At 45.3% G+C, this 12500-nt stretch overlaps 1 protein-coding gene across 1 annotated transcript in view; it reads right to left on the bottom strand.

Moving 5' to 3' along the window:
- The window catches only part of LOC143024844 (uncharacterized), a 197763-nt gene that overhangs the window by 95454 nt on the left and 89809 nt on the right, over positions 1-12500 (bottom strand). The gene's annotated exons all lie outside the window — the stretch shown is intronic.

The raw sequence follows: 12500 nt of genomic DNA, 5'->3' as shown, positions 1-12500 counted from the left end.
GATACTTGCGTCTCTGTCTCCCTTGAGCAGCGTTTCCCAACCTAAGGTGCTAGCACCACCTAGAGGTGCTGAAATCAATTATAGGAGGTGCTGGGAAGTGATGCACACAAAAATCATATGGACCAAAAGGTCTCCTGTCGGCATGCTCCGCCTTTGTAATCCTTTGTAATATGTATCATTGATTACCCAGTTGTGCATATTTGACTTTTTCCCACGCTATTTTATTTTTCTAAGGTGTTCTTGTTTCTTCTACAAACAATATTGTCAATTTGTTTCAGTTCTGAGGAATCAAAAAAATAAATCATCAAGCAGTACATTTCACTTTCTTTTGTCCTTCTGATAACAAGGTAGGGGTGCTGGACTGCTTAGACGTGACAACAGAGGGTGCTATGGTCGGAAAAGGTTGTGAAACGCTGAAGTAGACAATCTCGCGCATCTGTCGGACTAAGAAATGAAACATGAAACTGAAACCCAAATCCCAGATAAAGAGCAACAACCGAAACGTGAGGGAAAAAGAGTGACACATTAAAATTAAACCCCAAAAATAAGCCAAAATTAAGTAAAGAAAAAACAAAGAAAGTTGTTTCGTAAAATAAGATAAATATAGAGCGAAACAAAATGAAACAAAATAGAATGAAACACGTTTAGTGCTGATAAAATATAATAAGTCTAAGTTAAATCCAAAATGAATTAAGATATAATAATATAACGAAAATGTAATCAAATAAAACAAGAGACAGAACGGAACGGAAGGAAATAAAACAAGTACAACAAAGTTACACACGAGAGAATGAGACCAAATTGAAATAAAATGAATTACACAGAGTACAGCAGAGTCCGGGGTTGGGGGGGGGGAGGGGAGTCCGCCAAATAACCTGACCGGAAAGTTCCTCTGGCCGGTACTCCTCACAACAACAACAACAACAACAACAACAACAACAACAACAACAACAACAACAACAACAACAACAACAACAACAACAACAACAACAACAACAACAACAACAACAACAACAACAACAACAACAAAACAACAACAACAACAACAACAACAACAACAACAACAACAACAACTCCCCCCTGTCAATGATGGTTGTGAACCGAAGCCACAAACGCGCAGAACGATAAAACATTTCCCAGAAAGTTTCGCTCAAAGGTCCCGTCCCAAACGCGTAAAGGTCCCTCCCAGTGTGCCGCTCGGCCGAAGCAAACTGGAACGAGACAGAGCGTCCTGGAAAGCTCCGGACTTCTTCGCGGAGACTCTGAACCCGATCGGTCCCCGCCGGTCCGTGAATTGATCGTCAAGGTCTCAGGGCTGAGCAACCCTTGCGTGAATAAAATCGCCTGGCGGCAACAAGAGTTAAGTATATAAGAGCAATTTCAGCTCTTTTTGGTTTAAGGGGATGCTAATATGTAACTCTACTTGTGAGAGCTATCTCCTTATTGGAAAAAAAATTCCAGGTTTCTAACTCTTTACTCTCTTCACTCTCTTCGACTGTATTCCATCCAGTAATCTGACCCAAACAATACCAAAGTAAAGAAAAAGTAACTCCAATAAGCCTAGTGTGCATATGTGCAGACATGAACACCACATACATACATACATATATACATAGCCTACATACATACATACATACATACACGTTGAGACATTTTGACAGGTTGACGTGGATGGGAAGAGAAAATACAGGAGTCTTAGTCTGAGATTATTCTTGATTAGTTTTGCAGATAAGCTTTCTCAGAACCTTTTGCGAAAGCTTATCTACAAAACTAATCAAGAATGTACTTGGGTTAAGACTCCTGTATTTTCTCTTCCTACCCAACTCAGATATATATATATATTTTATATATATATATATATACGTGTATATATATATATATATATATATATATATATATATATATATATTCATTTAAATCTTTGATATATTTTCTTTTATTTTCGGTAAGCCAAAAATGAAAAAAAAAATCTCTGATATTACAAACAAAAAGAATAGTAATAGCAGTAGTACTAGAGAACGGAGTGAAACAAAATCTTGCCTTCCAATAACTCCCTCCAAAAAAAAAAAAAAAAAAAAAAAAAAAAAAAAAAAAAAAAAAAAAAAAAAAAAAAAAAAAAAAAAAAAAAAAAAAAAAAAAAAAGGAGGACGCAGTAAGCATCCGGAGGAGTCCTCCACTTCCCGGGCGGACCCTCCAGAGGACCCGACTCCCGAAGAACTTCGACTTTCCTGCGGGTGAGGATCTCCAGCAAATCCGGAGGAGGAGGTGGGGAAGGGTCCAACTGTCGGTGGGGTCCGGCCCTAACTGGCGCATCCTGGACCCCTTCCGGACCGGAGGGCGGGGTAGGGGACGGTTGGAGCTATCTTCGTCTTTGAGGAACCGGGTGGGCGGGGCATGTTGGGTCCGCATTTGAAGAGCTCACCACACGACCACCACACGCACATATATCTGTTCCTTTTTCTTTTTCCTGTTTTTCATTCTGTCATATCTTGTTTTTATCTTGTTTTATCTAATCTTATCTTGTTTTTATTTTACTTTGCCTTATTTAATTTTACTTAATTTTACTTTGTCTTATCTATTTTTTATTTAATTTTACTTTGTCCTATTTAATTTTTATTTAATCTTAGTTTACTTAATTTCTATTGTATTCTATTTCAATTTCCTATTTATTCTATTTTATTTTAGTCTATCCACATTATCTTTATTGTTTTGTATTTTGTACTCAATTCTAATTTCATTAGTTTTTATTCTATATACTGTTTTTTTATTTCACATTAAATATAGTTTAATGATGGTATTCAGTTATTCTCTTTAATCACAATACGTCTAGTTCCACTATGCTGCTCACCGAGAGCTCCTCACTCCTCTTTTGTCTCTTTTTTTCTCTCTTTTTCTTATACATTTTTTTCAAAGTCTCGGGCAGCTGTGGCACTGTATGGAGCTGCCGCTTTCAGAGCAGCTACATGGGTGGACAGACAGACAGGCAGATAGACAGAGAGAGAGAGAGAAAGAGAGAGAGAGAGAGAGAGAGAGAGAGAGAGAGAGAGAGACGAGGAGAGAGAGAGAGAGAAAGAGAGAGAGGGGGAGGGGGTAGGTCAGGTGGAGGAGGAACTGGAGAATGCGGAGGTGGAGGAATAGGAGGTGGAGGAGGTGGTGGAGTAGGTGGGGGAAGAGGTGGAGTAGGTGGAGGAAGAGGTGGAGTAGGTGGAGGAAGAGGTGGAGTAGGTGAAGGAGAAGGAGGAGGTCGAAGAACAAGGCCTCTGTGTGTGTGTGTGTGTGTGTGTGTGTGTGTGTGTGTGTGTGTGTGTGTGTGTGTGTGTGTGTGTGTGTGTGTGTGTGTGTGTGTGTGTGTGTGTGTGTGTGTGTGTGTGTGTGTGTGTGTGTGTGTGTGTGTGTGTGTGTGTGTGTGTGTGTGTGTGTGTGTGCGTGTCCTTGAGGCCTATGGCAAGAGTGAAACTATCAAATGAAGAAAAAAAGAGACAGGAAGGAAGACGGGAGGGGAAGGGGGTGGGAGGAAGGGTGAGGAGGGTAGGCTGACAGAAGAAAGACAGTGACAGACAGGCCATTGGGGCGAAAGAAGGACTGCAAGAGGAATAAAAAAAGAGGGGAACGAGAGGGAAAAAGAGGGAGGAAAAGAGGGGAAAAGAGGAATGAAGACGGGAGAGAGTAGGTGAAGACGGAAGCTGAGAAAGAGAGGGGAGACGAAAGAATAAGGCGAGAGGGGAAAGAGATAAGTTGAAGGGATTGAGGGGAAACGGGAAAAATGAGGGGAGAGTAAAGGATAAGAATGAAGAAGAGAGAGGGGAGAGGGGAGAGTAAAGGATAAGAATGAAGAAGAAAGGGGGAGAGGGGAGAATAAAAGATAAGAATGAAGAGAGAGGGGAGAGTAAAGGATAAGGATGAAGAAAAGAGAGGGGAGAGGGGAGAGTAAAGGATAAGAATGAAGAAGAGAGAGGGGAGAGGGGAGAGGGGAGGGGAGCTGAGAGGGGAAACAGGGGAGACAGATGATGGGGAGAAGGAAAAGGAGAAAGGTCGAAGGGGAAAGAGGGGAAAAGAAGGACGCAAGGAGAAAGTAGGGTGAGGAAGGGAAAAGAGAAATGGAAAAGAGAAATGGAAAAGAGGAGTGAAAAAGCGAAATGGAAAAGAGAAATGGAAAAGAGTAATGGAAAAGATAAATGGAAAAGAGTAATGGAAAAGAGAAATGGGAAAGAGAAAGGAAAAAAAGAAATGGAAAAGAGAAATAGGAGAGGACTTAGAGACCAGAGAAGGAGGAGAGAAGATAATGAGGGAAAAGAAGAAAGAGGAGGAAGGAAAAGAAGGATGAGGAGAAGGAGGAAGATGGAATAAAAAGGATGAAGGGAGGAGGAGGAGTAGGAGAGGAGGAGAGGAGGAGGAGAAGAGTGCTACACATGAAAAGAAGATGTCATGTGTGTATTACTCCAAGATCTCTATCCTCTTACCACCCTCCTCTTCTTCCTCCTCCTCCTCCTCCTCCTCTTTCCTCCTCCTCTTTCCTCCACCTCCTCCTCTCTTTCCACTGTCGTTGAAAGTAACACAATAACAACATTTAAAAATTGCTTAGATAAATACTTGGACTAATCCGCAAATAAAATATTATCTTTTGCAATAAAAGAACTGACAGCCCGGCATTTAATTGCAATTGGATAGGATAGTGGTAGCAGTAGTGTTAGTTCATCTTCTGCCCTGTTTTCTTAACTGTAGCTTAGTTTAGTAAACACAAACAGCTTCGTTAGGGCCAGTAGCCCTGCTGTTGATTGTTCTTCCTTTGTGTTCCTTTGTATTTCCTTCTCCTCCTCCTCCTTCTCCTCCTCCTCCTCCTTCTCCTTCTCCTCCTCCTCCTCCTCTTCTTCTTTCCTCCTCCTCTTTCTACTCCTTCTGCTCCTCCTCTTCCTCCTCCTCCTCCTCCCCTCCCTCCCTTCACCTTCTCCTCTCCCCCTCCCCTTCCCCTCCTCCTTCCTCCCCATGAGAGAGAAGGAAAGGTCAACATGCATGGAAGATGGGGGGAAGATGCCCTCTGGACCTATTACTCCCCCCTCCCCCCATCCTCTTCCCCCCATCTTACCCCCACCCCTCACCCTCCCCTCCTCCTCCTATCCCCTCTCCTTCCCTCCTCTCCCCCTTTCCCATCCAACCGAGCTATACCCCCTGGGAGGAGGAGGAGGAGGAGGAAGAGGAGGAGGAGGAGGAAGATGAGACGAAAGGAGCGAGGGGAATTGTAAATGGTGATTAAAGGGCACGGCTCCAGGAGGACCACGACGACGACGACGACGAGGAGGAGGAGGAGGAGGAGGAGGAGGAGGAGGAGGAGAAAGAGGAGGAGGAAGAGGAGAAAGGAATAGGAGAAAGGAAGAAGGGTGATAATGAAATTGGGGTGTTGGACAATTTGTTGGTGAAACTGCCTGTGATAACGTTATCTGTGACGAAATTTTGATTGATATAGATGGTGGTAGTGGTGGTGGTGGTGATAGTGGTGGTGGTGGTGATAGTGGTGGTGATGGTGGTGGTGGTGATGGTGGTGGTGATGGTGATGGTGGTGGTGATGGTGGTGGTGATGGTGGTGGTGATAGTGGCGGTGATGGTTGTGGTGACAATGCCCAGTGGTGGTGAAAGCGTCCATGATGGTGGGTCATCTCTACTGGAGGCGAAATCGTCTCCGGGGAAATTTGTGGGTGAAATTCACGAGTCTGGCGAAATTGGCGTGGCCGGGTGCTGGGCCTTCCTACACCACAGGACGAGTCGCTTCAGCTTCCCTTCGTCCGAGGCCACGCCCTCAGGTGGTCACGAGCCAAACGAGAGAGAGAGAGAGGGGGGGGGAGAAGAGTGAGAGAGAGAAAGAGAAAGAGAGTGAGATTAGAGAGAGAGAGAGAGAGAGAGAGAGAGAGAGAGAGTAGAGAGAGAGAGAGAGAGAGAGAGAGGGGGGGGGAGAAGAGTGAGAGAGAGAAAGAGAAAGAGAGTGAGATTAGAGAGAGAGAGAGAGAGAGAGAGAGAGAGAGAGAGAGAAGAGAAAGAGGGAGAGAGAGAGAGCAAGAAAAGGAGAAAAGAGAGGGGAGAGAGATAGAGAATAAGAAAGAGAGAGGAGAGAGAAGAGGGAGATAGAGAATAAGAGGGAGAGAGAATGAAGAGAGAAGATAGAGAGAAGGGAGAGAAGAGAGATAGAAAGAGAATAAAAGAGAGGATAGAAAGAGAATAAGAGAGGGAGAGAGAGAATAAGAGAGAGATAGAGATAATAAGAGAGTGAGAGAGATAGAGATAATGGGAGAAAGAGAGAGAAAAAGAGAGAATAAGAGAGAGAAGAGAGAGAGGGGGGAGAGAAGGAGAGAGAGGCTCTTCCAAAAGCACTAGGAGGGTCCACAACTTTTAGTTGAAAAGCAGATTACCTGTGTGTGTGCGCGTGTGCGTGTGCCACTTTCATTCTACTCCTCCTCCTCCACTTTGATCCTCCACGTCCCTCCATTCCCTTCACTTTAGGACCGTCCTCCACAAACTCCATTTGTTCTCATCCTCCAGTTTGTTCTCAAACTCCTCCTCCTCCTCCTCCTCCTCCTCTTCCTCCTCCTCCTCTTTCTCCTCCTCCTCCTCTTTCTCCTCCTCCTCCTCTTTCTCCTCCTCCTCCTCCTCTTTCTCCTTCTCCTCCTCCTCCTCCTCCTCCTCCTCCTCCTCTTTCTTTTCTATTTCTCTTACTTTATTTCCTCACTCTTTATCTCCTAACCCACCCTCCCTCCATCCTTTCTTCCTCCTCTTCCTCCTCCCCTTCCACCTTCCTCCTCCTCCTCCTCCTCTTCCTATTTCCTGCCCTCTTCTTCTTCCTCCCAACCTCATCCAAGATGCCTGACCGCACTCTACCGTGTTAGAAAAAGATAGGAGGGGGAAGGGGGGAAAGGAGAGGAGGAGGAGGAGGAGGAGGAGGAGAAGGAGGAAGACGAAGAGGAGAGGGTGAGGGAGGGGAGAAAGGGGAGGGGGGAGGAGAAGGGGGAGGGAAGAAAGGGGAGGGGAGAAGGGGTAGGGGAGAAGGGGGAGGGGGGAGGAGAAAGGGGAGGGGGGAGGAGAAGGGGGAGGGGGGAGGAGAAGGGGGAGGGGGGAGGAGAAGGGGGAGGGGGGAGGAGAAGGGGGAGGGGGAAGGAGAAGTGGGAGGGGGGAGAACCTCCGGTCCGGGGCCTCTTCTTTTCTCCCCAGAGACGCGTCCGGGGGGCCAAATGGCCATGTCGGGTCCGGAGCCGAGGGTGGGTGGGAGTGGGGGCGCCTCCCCCTCCTCCCTTCCCCCCTCCCCCCCATCCGCTCCCCTCTGCCTTCTGCGAGGATCCTAGGTCCCTTACGGGACATCAACCCTTCTAGTCTCCTCAGGGATGGATGGAGGAAGGGGGGAGGGGGAAGAGGGGGAGGGGGGAAGAGGGGGAGGAGGTGGGCGAGGGGGGAAGAGGGGGAGGAGGTGGAGAAGAGGGGGAAGAGGGGGAGGAGGTGGAGAAGAGGGGGAAGAGGGGGAGGAAGGGGGGAAGAGGGGGAGGAATGGGGGGACGTCTATCTTATTGGACGAGAAGGACGGTAGCAGCAACAATAATATTAATGAGAATTTTTTTAGATACATACATACATATACCAAAGGCTTTTTTCCCCTTTACACGGGAGGTAGCCAAAAAACAAAGGCATAGAAACCACTCCCATCCATTTCATCCCCTACATACTCCACTCTCCTCTACCCTCTTTCCTTCCTATTATCTTGGCATACTAATGCTACTTCTACCATACTGCTAATACAAATACTATAAGTAAAAATTGTAATAATGATGATCACGGTGATTGTGTGGCTGACAGTAATGATCATGACAAAACTGATAATAATGACAATGGCAATAGTAACAATGATAACAAAAACATAAACAACACGAATTACATTTCGTCCAACATAGGAATTACCCCTTGGAAATGAATAAATAAACAAATAGATAGATAAATATATAAATAAATAAATAAATAAATAAATAAATAAATAAATAAATAAAAAACGAGTGATAGAAAAAAAACCCACAAAAAATCGGTGATCACTCTGACGGAAACACTGCGGACCCTTCCCTCTCATCGGCCTCTGACCGATGACTCTATGGCCATCGACGGGGCCCCCCTCTCGTGGATGGAACTAGTTTGCGGTGTCCTTTTACAGAATATTACAACAAACATTTATAGATATTTACATATTGATATGTGGAACATAAGACTATTAACAAAGATATATTTCCATAATTACTAGTTCCAACAGGGTGACAATTATTAATACAGAAATTAATTATGGTACGCGAATGTTATAGAAAATGAATTCTTCAAGGCGTGACCTTGCTACAAACCTAACCTAACCTAACCCAGCCTAACCTAACCTAACCCAACCTAACCTAACCCAAACCAACCCAACCCAACCCAACCTAACGTAACCTAACCTAACAACGTAACGTAACCTAACCTAACCTAACCTAACCTTAATAGAACCAAATTGATCAAGTGTGACACAAAAGAGACTGATGTAGTAGGAGTAGATTCCTGCTCACAAATGTACTTTAAAGTGAATAAAATCGCCAGGCGGCAGAAACAGTCACGTCGACACAAAGACGCTCTTTAGAGTTAGTTTCGGTTGCCGTCAGTCGATTTCATTTAGCTGAGGGTGGGACGGCCCATGCTGGACAGAGTTACAGTCGTCCTCGCTAACGACCACTTTTTTTTTTCTCGTCGCTTTGATTGGACCTTTTGCATGACAGTGGAACACTCGACAAACTTCTACTCTAGTTGACCCAAGACGATTTTATTCAATTTTGGGTTTTGATTGATCAAAATCCTGCTGTGTCACTCTCCAAAGGGTCTCTCCTTAGCTGAAGAAAATCCTCTGTACTTCGAAAAAATGCAATAAAATAAATCAAGATAAAATAAACCAAATGGAGTAGAATAAGATGGAATAGAACAAAATAGAATAGGCCATAGTAAAAAAAAAAGATGAATTGCAGTGAAATCATATAAAACAAAAATCAATAAATAAATTTGTGAGAATTGGGTTGAAAGACGACCCAGCGTCCTGGCCACCGAGGGACGGGGGTTGCCATGGGAGACCCTGGGGGACAACCAGAAGGAAAGGAAGGGCGTCCCCTGTGGCCAAATGGTCCCTGAGCACCCCAACTCAGCCCTGACCTGAGGTCACTTGGTGACGTCACTGTGTATGGTAGGTAAAAAAAAAAAAAAAAAAAAAAAAAGGTCAATTGGTCTGTCTGGTGACATTAGACATATTGTGTTGTGACACTGCGGGGGCGTCGCTGTTTGTCTTACTCTGCGTTTAGTCAGGTGTTTAGGATTGGGAAAGTGGTGAGGTTTGTAAGATTACAGGTCTTTCTCAAGGCGAGTACCATGTCGCATGTCTGTGGACCACGTGCGTGGCTGGTGATGGTTAGTAATGGTTACACATCAGCTTCCTCCAGGTACCATCACTACGGCGGCATACCTAAAAAAAAAACACACTCGATACGGAAAGGGTTGAAACGAGACAGAGAGGTTCTTGCAGCCCCATACCCCCTCCTCTAACCCCCTACCCCTACCCCGTCGCTCCAGAAGGGTAAGGTTCCATAGAAACGGTTGAAATCGCCCCGCGACAAATCGAGTCCCGCACGGCACTAGAAGGGGTGACGCCACACAGACTCTAGACCAGCGTTACTCAACGTTTTTACCCTTGCGTAACCTTTAAAATAAATTAAACGTCTCAAGGAACTCCTGCGCAAAAAAAAAAAGAAAAAAAAAACACGTATACCATATCTTTCTCATTTTATTTTCATCGTAATAATAGGTTAAATAGGATGATGTCTATATTACATTATTACAGTAACCAAGAACATGTCGTGAGTGTTTAATTATATTACGTATATGAAATGAAAGATAAAAAGTGCATTAGCTTATCTCAATTGTTCTCGCGGAACCCTTAGGGACCTTTTGCGGAACCTTCGGGTTCCGGGGAACCTTGGTTGGTTGAGAAACGCTGCTCCGGACCTTGCCAGAGCTGAGTTAACTCAAGCTTCCGCTTTAAAACCCATATATTATGCATATTCAATGCACAACGCTGCCGCATCTACCGCCATCTACCTCCTCCATCTACCTCCACCATCTACTTCCAATGCTCACTTTTCCTCTAGTTTTCCCCTACTCTCACCTACCTTATCTACCTCTCATCTACCTTATCTACCTTTCACACATCTTATCTACCTCTCACCTACCTTATCTACCTCTCACCTACCTTATCTACCTCTCACCTACCTTATCTACCTTTACTCTACTTTAACCCAACCTTCACTAACTACCTCTCCTAGCGGTAGTTACAAGTGTATAGATTGCTAGTTACGGTGGAATGGCTTCATTACAAGCGTTGTCGTTAACTACCACCCCCTCAACCCCTAATTTAACCCAATGACAGACTTTATTAATTTGGTTCTGTCTGACGTCACAGATTCATTAATCCCACGTATACATACATGTTATTTACATCATTATAGTTTTTATTTATTCATTTATCATTATGATTTTTTTCGCATCCGACCTAGATATGGAGCCAAAAGGTCTCCTGTCGGCATGTTCCGCCTTTGTAATCCTTTGTTGGGGCCAAATAAATATATGTATAGAAAGTTCCTAACCACTAACCTTTGCCCTACGTGCTCGGAGGACTATACCCCTGTTCACACTAGCGGTTTCAACCGCCTCGGTTTAATCCGCGGCTGATCAATTACAATGTAACTCAATGGAGGTGTTCACACACAACTGCGCGGTTTTTCTTTGCCTATGCGGTACCGCCGCGGTTTCCGCGCGATTCAAGCAACTAGTGTGAACAAGAGTGGGATTATGTCCAGGGAGGGGCAAGTGGCAGTCACCGGGGGCTGTTACGTCACAGAAGACGAACATTCCCACGGTGTACGAAGACGGGAACGAAGACGATAATGAAAATAATAACACCGGCCTTGTCCGAAATCAGCAGACAAGAGGAATTTATCAGACGTCGTCCGAGGACGGCAAAAAGAGGAACGAAAATAAAAAGCGCATGTTCGAAGACAAAAAAAAAAAAAAAAAAATTGAAGACAACGAAAACACAAAAAAAAAAAAAAACCCGACGGCTGTGTCCGAAGACGGCTTGACAGAATGAATAATGTCAAGGCAGTACAATGATGATAGGAGGCGAAGCCAAGCTGTGTCCGAAGGCGACTTGATCACAAAAGGCGACCTTGTACGAATATGGAGAAAGTGAGGGATATTCTAAACAATACCTTCAAGACGGAATTACCAGGAGACTGATGGCGTTATACGAAGACAGTGCGACAGAATGATAAATTACAAGCTTGTCCGAAACCGGTGAGAGTGTCTGAGTTCGTGTAGACACTGTGGGGTTCATAAAATTAACAAAATCATTTGAAACTCACCATAATAAAGTTAATCATGTTAATTTGGGGTTAATAGCGAGAACTTGAAACCCCTTCACTAAGGCCATGTTCACACTAGCGGTTTGAACCGCGGCGGTTTTATTACAATACAAGTCAGTGGAGACGTTCACACATAACCGCGCATTTTTCTTTTTATTATGCAATGCCACCGCGGTTTCCGCGCGGTTCAAACCGCTAGTGTGAAAATGCCCACCCTCAGCTAAATAAAATCCAAACGAAAATGGATGTCCTGACGGTATCTGTGACGTCACGAAACTAGCTGATGACGTCATGAAACTAGCGGATGACGTCACTAAACTAGCTGATGACGTCATGAAACTAGCGGATGACGTCACTAAAATAGCTGATGACGTCAAGAAACTACCTGGTGACGTCAAAAAACTAGCTGGTGACGTCACAGACAAATGCTCCAAGACAACATTTCTCAAAGAAAGAGAAAAAGAAAAACAATCACAATAAGTGACGTCCCCCAAATATGACGTCACTTTCACACGACGGACAATGACGTCATCAGTTTACGCCACGAAAACAATGACGTCAGAGGTCCAAACCGCGAGGAATTACGTCATAAACACGTCATACGAGTCATGTATTGCATCGACGAGGGACATCGAAGGTCGCCGGCGACCCTAGGACACTGAGCCAACGACGAGGAATGGGGCCAAAGGAGTTACTCGCTCGCCCCCGGGTGGGGGGAGGGGTGTGGGGGAGGTTCGTCTCCCCCCCACCACTAACCCACCTAACACGGGAGAGCAATTAGGTGACCCTTCAAGTTAACAACCGGGCGTGTTGAAGGTCACGTGACTGCCGCGTCGGAGACACAGGCGCGCGCCGGCGCTAATGGCTTGCGAACATAACGATGCACTGTCAACCGGGCAGTTCCACCTGAGCCGCGGGAGGGGAGGGGAGGGGAGGGGAGCGGGAGGAGGGGAAGAAGGGAGGAGAGACGGAGGAGAAGAGGTGTAGGATGGACGAAGGGAGGAGGAGGAGGAAGAGGAGGAGGGGAGGAGGAAGAGGAGGAGGAAGAGGAGG

The sequence above is a fragment of the Oratosquilla oratoria genome, chromosome 1, assembly GCF_046742065.1.
Source record: "Oratosquilla oratoria isolate Oo_2021 chromosome 1, ASM4674206v1, whole genome shotgun sequence".
NCBI lineage: Eukaryota > Metazoa > Arthropoda > Malacostraca > Stomatopoda > Squillidae > Oratosquilla > Oratosquilla oratoria.
This window is presented reverse-complemented; position numbering and strand designations above follow the sequence as displayed.